The sequence below is a fragment of the Notamacropus eugenii genome, chromosome 2, assembly GCF_028372415.1.
Source record: "Notamacropus eugenii isolate mMacEug1 chromosome 2, mMacEug1.pri_v2, whole genome shotgun sequence".
NCBI lineage: Eukaryota > Metazoa > Chordata > Mammalia > Diprotodontia > Macropodidae > Notamacropus > Notamacropus eugenii.
In genome coordinates, this window is record NC_092873.1 from 432,884,155 (window position 1) to 432,900,021 (window position 15,867).

General features: G+C 41.8%; 1 pseudogene; it reads left to right on the forward strand.

Annotated features, from left to right (window-relative positions):
• Positions 1-7,625: 7,625 nt before the first annotated feature.
• LOC140529394 (glyceraldehyde-3-phosphate dehydrogenase-like) lies at positions 7,626-15,079 on the forward strand (annotated as a pseudogene).
• Positions 15,080-15,867: the final 788 nt, after the last annotated feature.

Here is a 15,867-nt window from a genome sequence, read left to right on the forward strand (position 1 = left end):
ACCGTACTACAAAGGACCAGGAGACCAAACTACATGTGCTTCTCTCATTCTTATTGCCCTTAATAAATGTAGCTACTAGATGTAGCTAGATTGTGCAGAGAAGAGAACCCTGGATTTGGAGTCAGGAAATGTTCAGTTGTGTCCACCTCTTCATGACCCCATTGGGGGTTTTCTTGGCAGAGATACTTCAGTGGTTTGTCATTTCCTTCTGCAGCTCATTTTACAGATGAGGAAACTGAGGCAAATAGGGTTAAGTATCTTGTCCATGGTCATACAGCTAATAAGTGGGTAGGCCAGATTTAAACTTGGAAAAATGAGTCTGCCATCCTTCAGGTGCAGTACTCTATCTGTTGTGCCACCTAGCTGCCCCAAGAGTCAGGGATAGTTGAATTCAAATCCTCTCTCATATATTTAATAGCTGGATGATCCTAGGCAAGACTTTTAACTTCTCGGCCTCAGTTCCCTTATCTGTAAATAAGGATGATAGTAGGAATTTTGTGAGGTTTAAATGAGATAACACATGTAAAGTACTTTATAATCCATAAAGCAATATCTAAATGCTATTGGTGATAATGATAATGATGATGATGATGGAGGATGCAGAGATGTCAGGATGGGGTTAGATTCAAGCTCTTTATTCATGGAATAGTCCAGGTCAGGGTATAAGCTTGGAGAAAACCATTCTCTGGGTATTTAGAAGTTATTGGTATTTCTAAAGGAAAACAAGCAAGCCTCCCCAAAATGGCGCACCTCATATCTCAGTGTTACTTGACAATGGCCTTTGGTCTTTGAAGGCTTTGTTGGCAGACTCCAAGCTTTAGCATGTCTTACTAAGATGGAAAGGCATTGAATATGGTCCCCAGTGACAGACTGCCCATTGTCTGAGAATCAACTTCACTAATCAAAGAGAGGCTCATGACAAGAAGGTTGGCCATTCACTAGGTTTTAAAGTTTTTGGCCATGGCAGCTTACGAATCAGATACAGATAGGACTTATAATTTCTTTGGCTACAGGAAACTCCCAAATGAAGGAACTCATTGACCTACGTCGATTGACACTTTCTTTGCATTTTTTAAAATTAAATTTTATTTATTTTCAATGAAAAAACATTTTTATTGCCCTCCCATTGAGACAAAAGAAAAAGAAAATCCTTGTAACAAATATGCCTTGTCAAGAAAAATGAATCCCCACATGGACCATGTACAAAAATGTATCTTATTCTGTGTTTTGAGTCCATTACCACTTTTGCAGGAGAGGGGTGGTATGCTTCCACAATGGTTGTCTAGAATCATGGTTGATCGTTGCATGGATCAGAATTCTATTTTGTGTGAAATTTATAGCCTTAGAGAGTGGCCTAGAGCACTTAGGTTGAGTGATTTGCTCAGAGTCTCATAGCCAGTATGTGTCAGAGACTAGACCAGAGGTGGGGAACTTGCAACCTTGAGGCTACATGTGGCCTTCTAGATCCTTTTGACTGAATCCAAAAGACTGCACTTAAGGATCTAGAAGGCCATATGTGACCTTTAGGCTGCAGGTTCCCCACCCCTAGACTAGACAAACCCAGGTGTTCCAAAGATTCTGGCCACTGGTCAACTCTTAGGTCAGATTCCTGCCTATTACACTACACTACCTTTCATAAATCAATTAAAAAAACAAAATGTTTCTCAGTTTTGGGTGTCTCCTTCTGTTTCTACAGTTTCAATGATGGAGTAGTGGAAAGAGGGGCAGAGGGAGCTGAAACTCACACACTTCATGGGCTAATATGAATTTAACTGCTTGAATTCATAATGCATGAACTTTGTCCAGTGATCAAGGAGCTGACACATTCTTGGAGTGACTGAACCATGTTCATTTGGCATTCTTATGACAAATGAGACCAGGAGACATAAAGAAAGTAGAAATAAAGGATAAGATTATTGCAGTTTATGTGCTGTCATTATACTATCTAAGAATTTTCCAATTCTTAGAGACCTCAGGAGATATCTAATTCAATCAATATATAATCAGCATTGAGAGTCAGACTATCTGAAGCAGCAATGCATCCTGCAGAAGAGATAGGAGATGACATCTGCTAACACCTTGACGGCCACCTCCACTGAGGACTGAGAGCTCAAGAGCCCTGGGAATTGCAATGCTCCCTCCAAATATTGAGGGAAGCAAACCTCCCTGAAACTATGAGGAGTGGGGAACCTACAGCCTCGAGGTCACATGGGTCCTTCTAAGTCCTTGGGTGCAGCCTTTTGACTGAGTCCAAGTTTTACAGAACAAATCTTTTTATTAAAATGATTCATTCTGTGCAGTTTGGATTCAAAGGGTCATATTTGAGGACCTGGAGGATCCCATGTGGCCTTGAGGCTTCAGGTTCAATACATCAATCACCAACTGCCACAGACAGGCGAGGAAACCCAAGTCCCAGGAATTGCCATTCCCCCGGAGCATTTGCCCTACTCCCAACCTGGCCTCTACAACCATCATCCAGGGGAGCAAACCTTATAGAGAAGGAGCCCCCCATCTACACAACCATCACCAATTGCTGAACAACTGCCACCTATGGGGCAGACAAGACAGCCCAACTGAAGCATCAAGGCATCCTGAAACAGAAACAGCAGATAACATGGGACCAGCAAACCAGACCACCATTGATCAAGCCATGCCAAGACCCTGAAGGAGACAGCCTAGTCTCACTATCCATTGGCTGTGTTTTTCTCTTTTCCCTATCTTGACTTCTTGATGAACTAGATCGATTCCATGCTGTTCTCTACACTCAAATCCATTGCCCCCAAAATTGTAGTGACCTCATGCCATAGTCTGCCCCCTAACCCAGCTACCAGTCCAGAATCTGCAGCTATTACAAGAGACAACTGCCTTTGCTGATGCTACAGCCCCAGCCTCTTCAGCAGATAGAGTTACTGAACGCTTGAAAAAGGAAGTTATTTCCATTAAGGAATTATCAAATGCTTTAACATCAGAAATAGATATGCTATTCTCGATAGAAATGGCATTAAAGGCTCTTACCTGATGTGAGCTGGGCTCTCTGGCATTCACAGGACATCATATCACCACCTGGCACAAGGTTAGACATTGAGTATCATGGGGGAGGGGGTTGAAGAGCCTAATCATCTATCTGCTTGCTCAGCCCTCTCTCTCGCCTCTGATACTCTTCTTGGACCCATTCCTCAACCATTAGTATACTTCCCACTTGTCAAACTCTCCCCATCTAAAGTGATTCAGAACCCCTAACTATCGTTGTACCTCATTCCTCATCTGCAAACGGCTCATCCCCTTACTCCCATCCCCCTCAACTCTAAGCCCCAAATACCCCACTCCAAATCAACCTGCCCCTTCTACTGGGTTCCCTAGAATGCTTGATCTAGAGTTCACCAACTTGATTTTGTGTTAAGGCTTACTTGCTTCATGTTCCAGCCCTCACTGAGATCTGTCTAGCTCCTTCCAGATTACCTGACATCCCTAGAGAGCCTTTCTAGGACTGGTTTCAAATTCACTGGCATCCCCAATCAAGGATGCTCTGGTAAATGTTTAACAGCTGGCTATCTGAAAAAAGAAATGTACCCAACAGTACACTTTTAGGTTGAATCTGCACTAAGATATTCTCCATCACTTTCTTGGGTCTAGACAATCAACAAAATATTAAGTCATAGCCTAATGTGTAACTTTTGCTAGTTTTGTAAATGTGTAAAGGTGTGTGCTCACACTGACAATATAACAATTGGCTCATGAGCAGCAGAGCTGACTCCAGTAGACTCCTTCCCCCACTTGTTGGTCATGGTGGTGAAAGTGGAAAACTCCTTGCTCCCTATTGTCACTTTCAGACTCTCATGTTGCCACTATCACCAAGGAATTTCTCCTCCTTTGGGGTTCATTCATTACAAATTTATTACCCAAATCAAGATTCTGGTGGCTATATCCTACCCCCCACCCCCACCCTATTCTCCTTCCTCAGTGAGGTTAGTTCCTGGCTCACATTCTTTCTCTTTTTCCTAACTCTTGCCTTCTTAGTAGGAGACCTCAACATACATATTAACACTCCCTCAAACTCCCTGACTTCCCAGTTCCAGGTTACTCGTTTCCCATAACCTGCTTCTCCATTCTGCCTCGGCTACGTAAAGAAATGGTCATACCCATTGATTTTGCATCACCCACTAATATTCTACTTCCATGTTCATGAACTCCAAAATTCCTTATCCCTTCTATTATTCTAACTTTCCTTCTGTCTTCTGGCCCCTCGCCCTCTTCTGTGTCCTCACTGTGACCTCCACTCCTTCCACCCCTGAGTTCTTTCCCAAACCATCCCCTCTACTCTGGCTATGCTTTTCTCTTTTCCCTATCTTGATCCCTTGATGAACTAGATCAATTTGACACCATTCTCTACACCTCATCAAGCCTCAACCTTTTATTACTTCACTATCCACTACCTTTGCTCTTACTTACAAGCTCTTAAATGGAGCTAGAGAAAATGATGGGACCATGCTGAGTGAGTCCACTGCAAATTTATGATACATAATCTCAACTGGTTTTCATTGTGGTAAGATATCTCCCTACTTAATTCACTGTACTACCTTCCACAGCAGTTTTTCCAAACCTCTTCATGTCTTCTCACGCCTCCTAGGGAGCCCCTTCCTCTACCCTCTCAGTTGAGGATGCCCCCCCATATTTCACTAAAAAAATTGAGGCCATTTATCAAGATCTCCTCCCTCTTCCTCCTCACCTTATATCCCTGATGCCTTGTGAATCTCTTCCTATGTCTTCTTTCACATCTGTCTCACATAAAGCAGTGGCCCTTCTGCTTGCCTCCATGAGCAGAACAGATCTCATTCCATTCCCTTTTCCATCAGATTGTCCTCTCTGTCATTCCCACTCTGTCACTTATCTTCAGTTTCTCCCTATCTACTGATTCCTTTCCTCCTATCTAGAAATGTTCCCATGTCTCCTCCATCCATTAAAAAAATCACACAATTTTTTAAAAATTCTAACTCCATCCAGCCATCTCTGATAGCTATCATCCTAGATCTCTCCTCCCCTTCCTGACCAAATTCCTCGATAAAGGCATCTATAATCAGGGCTCCCACTCCCTCTCCTCTCATTGGCTTCTTAACTCCTTGCAGTCTGGCTTCAGACTTCATCATTCAGCTGAAACTGCTCTTTCTAAAGTTACCCAGAAACTCTTGATTGCTCAATCTAATGGTCTTTTTGACACAGTGAATCTCTTTTCCTAAACATTCTTTCCTCTCCAGGTTTTGTAATGCTACTATGCCTGGGGAGCTAATCAGGAGGACTCTTCTTTCTGAGTTCCAGCTGTAGACACTTACTAACTGTGTAAACCTGGGCAAGTCTCTTAACCCGGTTTGCCTCAGTTTCCTCATCTGTCAAATGAGCTGGAGAAGGAAATGCAAACCACTCCAGTATCTTTGCCAAGAAAACCCCAAACGGAGTCATGAAGAGTTGGACACAACTAAAAACAATTGAATAAACTCTCTCCTGGTTTTTCTCCTACCTGTTTGACTCTTCCTTCTCAGTCTCCTTTGCTGGTTCTTCATCCACACCATGCCTACCCATTGTGGGTGTTCCCCAAGGCTCTAGCCTGAGCCTTCTCCCTTCTTCCTTTCTACTAAGGTTCTTAATGTTTGCGTGTGTGTGTGTGTGTGTGTGTGTGTGTGTGTGTGTGTGAGATAGACCCCATTGGCAGTGTGGTAAACCTACGCACCATTTCTCGGAAAAGTTTTTAAATGCATAAAATAAAATACACAGCATTACCAAGGAAATAAATTATATTAAAATACAGTTTTCATCCTTCCTTTCTTCCTTCCTTCCTTCTTTCCTTCCTTTCTACCTTCCTTCCTTCTTTCCTTCATATACCTGAACAGGAATCCCCTTCACAATATTTTTTTAAAATTTATTTATTTAACTTTTAACATTCATTTTCACAAAATTTTGGGTTCCAAATTTTCTCCCCATTTGTCCCCTCCCCCACCCCAAAACACCAAGCATTCTAATTGCCCCTATCACCAATCTGCCCTCTCTTCTATCATCCCTCCCTTCCCTTGTTCCCATCTTCTCTTTTGTCCTGTAGGGCCAGATAACTTTCTATACCTTTCCCTGTATTTCTTATTTCCTAGTAGCAAGAACAGTACTCGATAGTTGTTCCTAAAACTTTGAGTTCCAACTTCTCTTCATCCCTCCCTCCCCACCCATTCCCTTTGGAAGGCAAGCCATTCAATATAGGCCATATCTGTGTAGTTTTGCAAATGACTTCCATAATAGTCGTGTTGTATAAGACTAACTATATTTCCCTCCATCCTATCCTACCCCCCATTGCTTCTATTCTCTCTTTTGATCCTGTCCCTCCCCAAGAGTGTTGACTTCAAATTGCTCCCTCCTCCCATTGCCCTCCCTTCCATCATCTCCCCCACTCTGCTTATCCCCTTGTTCCCCACTTTCCTATATTGTAAGATAGGTTTTCATACCAAAATGAGTGTGCATTTTATTCCTTCCTTTAGTCGAATGTGATGAGAGTAAACTTCATGTTTTTCTCTCACCTCCCCTCTTTTTCCCTCCACTAAAAAGTCTTTTGCTTGCCTCTTTTATGAGAGATAATTTGCCCCATTCCATTTCTCCCTTTCTCCTCCCAATATATTTCTCTCACTGCTTAATTTCATTTTTTTAAGCTATGATCCCATCCTATTCCATTCACTCTGTGCTCTCTGTCTCTGTGTGTGTGCGTGTGTGTGTGTGTGTGTGTAATACCACCCACTACCCAGATACTGAAAAGTTTCAAGAGTTACAAATATTGTCTTTCCATGTAGAAATGTAAACAGTTCAACTTTAGTAAGTCCCTTATGACTTCTCTTTGCTGTTTACCTTTCCATGCTTCTCTTCATTCTTGTGTTTGAAAGTCAAATTTTCTTTTCAGCTCTGGTCTTTTCTTCAAGAATGCTTGAAAGTCCCCAATTTCATTGAAAGACCATTTCTCCCCCTGAAGTATTATACTCAGTTTTGCTGGGTAGGTGATTCTTGGTTTTAGTCCTAGTTCCTTTGACTTCTGGAATATCATATTCCATGCCCTTCAATCCCTCAATGTAGAAGCTGCTAGATCTTGTGTTATCCTGATTGTATTTCCACAATACTTGAATTGTTTCTTTCTAGCTGCTTGCAATATTTTCTCCTTGACCAGGGAACTCTGGAATTTGGCCACAATGTTCTTAGGAGTTCTCTTTTTGGATCTCTTTCAGGCGGTGATCTGTGGATTCCTTGAATACTTATTTTGCCCTCTGGTTCTAGAATCTTAGGGCAGTTTTCCTTGATAATTTCATGAAAGATGATGTCTAGGCTCTTTTTTTGATCATGGCTTTCAGGTAGTCCCATAATATTTAAAATGTCTCTCCTGGATCTATTTTCCAGGTCAGTTGTTTTTCCAATGAGATATTTCACATTATCTTCCATTTTTTCATTCTTTTGGTTTTGTTTTGTGATTTCTTGGTTTCTCATAAAGTCATTAGCCTCCATCTGTTCCATTCTAATTTTGAAAGAACTATTTTCTTCAGTGAGCTTTTGAACCTCCTTTTCCATTTGGCTAATCCTGCTTTTGAAAGCATTCTTCTCCTCATTGGCTTTTTGAACCTCTTTTGCCAATTGAGTTAGCCTATTTTTCAGTGTGTTATTTTCTTCAGCATGTTTTTGGGTCTCCTTTAGCAAGGTGTTGACCTGCTTTTCATGCTTTTCTTTCATCTCTCTCATTTCTCTTCCCAGTTTTTCCTCCACCTCTCTTACTTGATTTTCAAAATCCTTTTTGAGCTCTTCCATGGCCTGAGCCCATTGAGTGGGCTGGGATACAGAAGCCTTGGCTTCTATGTCTTTCCCTGATGGTAAGCATTGTTCTTCCTCATCTGAAAGGAAGGGAGGAAATACCTGTTCACCAAGAAAGTAACCTTCTATAGTATTATTTTTTTTTCCCTTTTCTGGGCATTTTCCCAGCCAGTGACTTGACTTCTGAGTGTCCTTTCCATACCCACCTTGCCTCCAGATTCGCCCAGCCAGCAATTGCGGTCTGAGATTCAAATGCTGCTTCCCAGCCTCAGGGCTTTGGCGAGGCAGGGCTGCTATTCAGTGTGAGATTAAGTTCAGAGTGGGGGCAGGGCCACCACATGGGGCTCAGTTCCCTCAGGGGGTTTATGTGGAGACCTTCAACAATGGATCCAAGTTCCTGCCTGCTTTGGGAGCCCCTGTCTGCTGCTGCCTCTGCTGCTGTCTCCCGAGGGAGCCTGAGCTATGGAGACACCCCGCTCCGCTCTCAGTGGGCCAAAAAGACTCTCTCACTGACCTTAGGGCCTGTGGGTGGAGGGAACTGCTCAGCCACTGGAGATCCCATCCCTGAAGCCTGCTGGGATCTGTTCCTCTTGGTGCCATGTGGTAGGGCTGGGCTCTGCTCCGGGTCCTGTGCGCAACGGACCTTTCGGTCAGTTTTTCAGGTCTCTGGAATGGAAATCTCCTCTGCTCCGTTGTTCTGTGGCTTCTGCTGCTCCAGAATTTGTTGGGAGTTCTTCTTTACAGGTAATTTATGGGCTGTGGGTTTGGAGCTAGCATATGTGTATCTTTCTACTCTGCCATCTTGACTTCTCCATTAGACTTCTTTCAGCCAAAGAAAAACAAAGTTTAGTAGATCAGTCATATTGGGTTGACTCACCATTTGTGACACTTGTCTACAGGCTGGCCAGATAGAATCTGATCTGGATTGAATCTCTTCCCCTTCACAATATTTTTGACAAAAGATCATCTGGCTTGTGTTTGAAGACCTCCAGTGAGGGGAAACCCACCATCTCCCACAGCAGTCCACAAGCATTTTTTGGTTGTTAGCTCCAGTCGTTAGAAAGTTGTTATGTACGTCGTCTCTAACTCCATCTTTATGAGACTTCTACTCATTGATCCTAATTCTCTCCTCTGGGGCCAAGTGGAATAAATTGAATCCATCTTCTCCATGTGGTATGATGGAAGAAGCATTGGTTCTAAAGTCAGAAGGGCTGGGTTCAAATTCTGCTTCAGACATATCTTTCCTGTGTGATCTGGGTGAAGTATTTAGCCTCCTTGTGCCTCAGTTTCTTTATCTGTATCATGAAAGGATTGGACTGGATGGTTCTTGAAGCTTATAGACCCTGCTACTTAAAGACATTACTGAAAGTATTCATATTCCCCACCACATCCCTCAAGTCTTCTCTTTTCTGGGCTAAAGAATTCCAGTTCCTAGTTTCTTTCATTAATCTTAATGCGGTTCATTCTTTAGTTGTGTCATTGTACTGGACACAACAAAACTTGTATATGTCTTTTCTAAAATGTGCCCAGAACAAGTCATTTAATAATCTCACTATGTGCCCAGAGTACTTCAGATATGATCTGACCCAGGGCAGAAACAATATCCTCATTTTTTTTGACACCATACCTCTCTTATGTAGTTGCCTAAGATCCCTTCACCTTGACTTACTTGTTTACTATTCACAGACCATGTCACCCAGTTAACTCACAGTGAGACTGCAGTTCACTAAACCCCCAGATCTTTCTCACAGAAGCAATGGTCTAGCCATGCTACCCCTTCTCTCCTTTATCTGATTTTTTGAACTCATTTTACAGATTATGAAGTAGAAGAATTCTCTGACTATTCATAGCTCCTGTTTATATAGCATTTTAAGGATTACAGAAATTATAACTGTTTGCATTTTGTCTCCCTATTGGACTGTGAGCACCTTGAGAGCAGGGACTGTTTTTTACATTTCTGTATATCCTCAGCTCTTAGTATAGTGCCTGGCACACAGTAGGTGCTTACTAAATGCTTGTTGACTGACTGACAATAACCCTCTGGACAAAGTAACACTAGTGTTTTTGTCCCCGTTTCATAGATGAAGCTGGCACTTAAGACAAATTAATTGAGATGCCTATTGACATACAGCTAATACATCTAGGATCTGAGCCTAGGTCTTTTTCCCAATCCAGCGCTTTCCCTACCAATTCAGTCTGCCTCCTGCTGCCTTGGGTGCTGGATGAATGGCCCATTATTTTTCCTTCTCCTTTCCTTGAGATGTTAATAACTATCATTATGATTCTCAAACCAGCCAAAAGCCATTGGAGGATCAATGAGCCTGCAGAATTTGGTGTGAGCCCACCATAAAATCTAGAGCTCGAAAGGGCTTTCCATGCCCTCTAGTTCAATGCCAATTTGAGAATCAGTCAACCAGTGGACAAGGATTTATTAAGTGCTTGTAATGTGCCAAGTACAGTGATAAGCCCTAAGGTCACATAGGTGAAAGTGGGAAAGTCCCTGTCCTCAGAATACTTAAATTCATTCAAGGGAGGCAACAGGTACATGAAGAAATGTATATTAGATTTATACAAAATTAATACAAATTAATATGCATGGTAGGGCAACTATGTAGTGTAGTGCATAGAGCACTGGGCTTGAAACCAGGAAGACTCCTCTTCTTGAGTTCAAATCTGATCTCAGGCACTTCTTATCTGTGAGACCCTGGCAAGTCACTTAACCCTGTTTCCTCAGTTTCCTCCATCTGTCAAAGGAGTTGGAGAAGGAAATGGCAAACCACTCTAGTATCTTTGCTAAGAAAACCCAAAATGAGGTCACAAAGAATTGGAAACAACCAAACAGCTTCCAACTTTACATTTATCCCTATTAAATGCCATCCTATTGGAAATGCTCCATTGTTTAGGCATGTTGAAACCTATTTCTACCCTGCTTGGTAGTTGCTGTCACCATTCGCAAATTTTTTAAGTGCACTTATCTATAACTTTCATCCAAGTTATTGATTAAAATGTTGAATATCACAGGCCAAAGACAAATCACTTGGACACTCCTTTAGATACCTCCCTCCAGGGAAGATATTCACTCATTAATCACCACTTCTTTGGCCCCATCATTCATCAGTTAGATGACATACTAATTGCATAGAGCCTTGGAATACCACAAAAGAAATCAAAGAAATCCATAGTCATTCTAAAAAGATAAATGTATAGTGCTCGGATTTAGACATGCATCTGGACAGGCAGCACACTAAATAGTTGATCAGGTGTGTGTGTGTGTGTGTATACATATATATGTGTGTGTATAGATATACAAATTAAAAAATATATATTTTACCTAAAGATATATGTATATATGGATGTGTATATATATGTAAATGTATATGCATATGTGTGTACATATACACACACACATATTTATAATTACACACAAATGCTAAAGATCAAGAATGAGCTGGACTTAGAAATGAATGGAGCAGTTAAAAGTAGATAGCATTGGGAAAATTACAGATGACTCAAATGACCCTAGGAAGGAGGAAAACAAGCATTTATTAGTATCAAATGTGTGTTAGGCCCTTTACAAATATGACCTAATTTAACCCTTCCAAGAACCCTATTACTAAGAAACTGAGGAAGGCAGAAGTTAAGTGACTTGCCCAGGGTCATACAGCTAGTAAGTGTTGGAGGCTGAATTTTAATTCAGGTTTTTCTGACTCCAGGTCCAGAGTTCCATCTACTGCAGCACCTAGGAAAGCTCCATCCTGGAGCCCTCCTCTCCGCACTGTTGACTCTTTCCCTGGGGAACAGCAGTTTGGGAAGGACTTCAGTCATACTTCTCATTCTCAATTTGACTATGTCCAGATGCTGCCTCCTCTTCTGCTGCACTGCAGGTACATAGAGATAGCCTTCTTCTCTCCTTTTTTCTTTTAAAAAAATTATTTATTTATTTTAAATTTATGGAATAAACCAGCATTTCCATAACACAGTATAAGAAAAACAGATGATTGAACATGAAACTGCGTATTTATTATGTACAACTTATTATTCCTTTTAAAATATAAAAAGTTATCTTTTTATTTTATTCTTTTATTTTCTTCTCTTCCCACCCTAAAGATGGCTAACATTATATAATATATGTATATATATATGTATATATATATATACATATATATATGTAAAACCATTCTATACATAGTTCTATTTATCAGTTCTTTCTCTGGATGCCAACAACATCTTCCTTCATATGTCCTTTGTAGTTCATTTGGGTATTTATAATAGTCAAAGTGACTTATTCACTCTTCCCCCACTTGAAGGTAGGGACAGTCTTGTTTGCTTGTATTTGTGTCCCTAGTGCTTAGCATGGTGCCTGGCATGTAGTATGAACTTAATAAGTGGTCTATTATCTATCCATTCATCTATCCATCCATTCATCCATCTTATCTATCTGTCTGTCTGTCTGTCTGTCTATCTAGCTAGCTAGCTAGCTACTAGCTAGCTCCAGTCATCCACCCATCTTTCTGTCTGCTTATCTATCTGAAGTATGGAAAGATGCATGATACATATAAGTAGGCTACAACAGAGATGTCAGATACAAGGCCTATGGGCTGCATGAGGCCCAAAGCACCCCCAAGAGCTGCTCAAACAAGATTAAAACTTAATTAGGAAATATTTAACAAAATAAAATACAATAAAACATGGATGACATTGCATTTTAAGACTGAGGCAATATGTGGTCCAGAGGAATCTCTATGAATGAATTCATAGCCCCCATTCTATTTGAATTTGACACCACCTGACTATAGCATATTACCCACGAGGATGTGCTGCAAGAAGCAATGTGAAAAGGTGGTCGGTTGTTATGTGGTAAGAGAGGTGGAGAACAAGCATTCTAAGTGTGGCCACCATGCCTCTCCCCCCTCAAATGTAGAAAGACCCAGATAAAGGTCTGTAGCACATTGAGGGGATTCTCCATTCAAAATTTACCTCAAGACCTGGATAAGGATTACCCTGAGTGAGACGCTTTGGCAGGCCTGTGATCTGTACAGGTGAACAGGGCCCCCTCATCCCCACCGCAGTAAGATCACAGGTCCATCAATGTCAGGAAGTTAGTGTTTCCAAAGATAAAATGCACATGCAGGTTTAGACATAAAGCTCAGGCTGGCTCTGATACTTCTGTAACTCTTTATAGAGAATATACAGACATATCTTATGAGACATTTATTTTGTTTGTCTGTTTTTGTTTTTGGCTTTCATTCAGATGGACTTGGAGCCAAGAAGGCCTTGGGTTCAAATGCCAACTTAGGCACTTATTAGCCATGTGGTATTGGGTAAATCACTAACCCCTTTGAGCCTCAGTTTTTTCATTTGCAAAGTTGGAAGAATGGCACTCACACAAGAGGATTATTGGGAAGATCAAATGAAATGAAGTATATAAAGTATGTTGGAAACTCTAAAAACCCTTTGTAGATGAGAGCTGCTGTCATTATTATTAATACTCCTATTATCTGGATTCACATTTTACCAAGGTGCTTTCCTTTCTATTCTAAACATGGTGCATTTTCTCACTTAGACCTCTAGCTCTCTCAATCTACCACTCATCTCCCCTCTTCTCATCTCCAACCTTACTTTAGGGGTCTCTGCCTAGCAGGGATAATTAGGGCCTAGATTCCTTTAAGAAAAGGGAGTAATCAATGCTGGGAAGGAGTAGCTATTAGCAGAAGACCTTAGTCTGAAGCCAATTTGGATTTCCCCATAAAATCTGGGAATTTCTGGATTTGCAAGAAGCTTATGTCACAAGTCTGAATTAATTGGTTGGACTAGAGAGCTGCTGAAATCTCTTCCAACTCCAAAATGTGATTTTATGGATGTTGAACACAAGGAAGCTTGAACATCTCTCTCTTTTTTTCTCTTTGAGAGGCAATTGGGGTTAAATGACTTGCCCAGGGTCACACAGGTAGTAAGTGACTGATCTGAACTCAGGTCTTCCTGACTCCAGGGTTGGTGCTCTATCCACTGTTCCACCTAGCTGTCTGTGAATGCTTTTTTGATAAAATGAAGAAATCCAGACAACTGCTTAAAGCATTATTCAACCCCAATATTTAAAACTTGCAGCTTTTGGCTTTTCTCCCAAGCTCGGTGCCAGGATCTGCTACTTCAGTCGCATCCCAGAAATAAGATGGTGAAGGTGGGAGTCAATGGATTTGGCCATATTGGGCACCTGGTGACCAGGGCTGCATTCACCTCAAGTGGAGTAGATATCATGGCCATCAATGACCCCTTCATTGACCTCAACTATATGGTTTATATGTTTCAATATGACTCCACCCATGGCAAGTTCAAGGGCACAGTCAAAGCTGAGAATGGGAAGCTGGTGATCAATGGAAAAGCCATTACCATCTTCCAGGAGAGGGATCCCACCAATATCAAATGGGGAGATGCTGGAGCCAAGTATGTTGTAGAGTCCACTGGGGTCTTTACCACCATGGAAAAGGCTGGGGCTCACTTGAAGGGTGGAGCCAAGAGGGTCATCATCTCTGCCCCTTCTGCTGATGCCCCAATGTTCGTGATGGGAGTGAACTATGAGAAATATGATAATTCCCTTAAGATTGTCAGTAATGCTTCCTGCACTACCAACTGCTTGGCCCCCTTGGCCAAAGTCATTCATGACAACTTTGGCATTGTGGAAGGACTCATGACTACAGCCCATGCCATTACTGCTACCCAGAAGACAGTAGATGGCCCCCTCTGGTAAGCTGTGGCATGATGGGCGTGGCTCTGCTCAAAACATCATCCCTGCTTCCATTGGTGTTGTTAAGGCTGTAGGCAAGGTCGTACCTGAGATGAATGGGAAGCTCACAGGCATGGCCTTCCGTGTTCCTACTCCCAACATATCTGTTGTGGATCTGACCTGCCACCTGGAGAAACCTGCCAAATATGGTGATATCAAGAAAGTGGTGAAGCAGGCATCAGAGGGACCCTTGAAGGGTTGTATCCTGTGACTTTAACAGCAACACCCACTCTTCCACCTTTGATGCTGGTGCTGGTATTGCCCTCAATGACCACTTTGTCAAGCTCATTTCTTGGTATGACAATGAGTATGGTTACAACAACCGTGTAGTGGACCTCACGGTCTACATGGCCTCCAAGGAGTAAAGTGGAAAGCTGTGGATCTTCATCCCCAGTCAAAAAAGGAGTTCCACCACTGGAGAGCCTACATTCCTAACTTATGTTCCTGTACTAGGGATACCATGTCACATTCATATCCTTGTCCCAATACACCCCTGTAGTAGGGGGAAGAAGCCTAGAGTCCTGTATTGTGTACCACCAATAAAGTCACCACATTCAGTGCAAAAAAAAAAAAAAAAACGCCCTAAAATTCAAAAAAAATTTTAATGTGGTTTTGGTTGTCTATAGAGGAACAGTTATCCATGTGAGCAGGAGAGAGCAGATCCTTTCTTCCCAAGGCTTCAAGCCATCACACAGCTGAGAACGGAAGCCATGCTCTGCTCTTTCTTTCATGGGTGGCAATATGATGAAAGAGAAGGAAAAACAGCACTGGGTTTGGAGTTTGACACTTGACTCAAGTCCTGAACCTGATGTGTTTTAGCTGTGTGACCAAGAGCAATTTAACTCTCTATGTCTCAAGTTTCTTCTCTACAAGACAGGGAGAAAAATACTTTCACTACCTATCACAACTAGTGCCTTGGGGTTTTCCACTACCTATCACATCTAGTGATATCACTAACACTACCTATCACATCTAGTGCCTTGGGGTTTTCAAGTACCTTACTTGGAAAACCCCAAGGCACTAGACGTGAGTAGTAGTAATAAGTATTTTTGTGAACCTTGGGGGCAAAATTTGATTTAGGTTGAATCATTCTATTTTTCTGGATCATAGGAAAAGTTTGCTGGATTTGTGGGATCTAAATTCTATGATTCTTAGGATGGCTGTCTCTATCTTTCCCCTACCTGATCAACTTTGGATAGAAGGAGAGTTTTCTAGCTAGCCACATTATTAAGAGTGAGGGTGGATTACCAAAAGCTGGCCAGTAA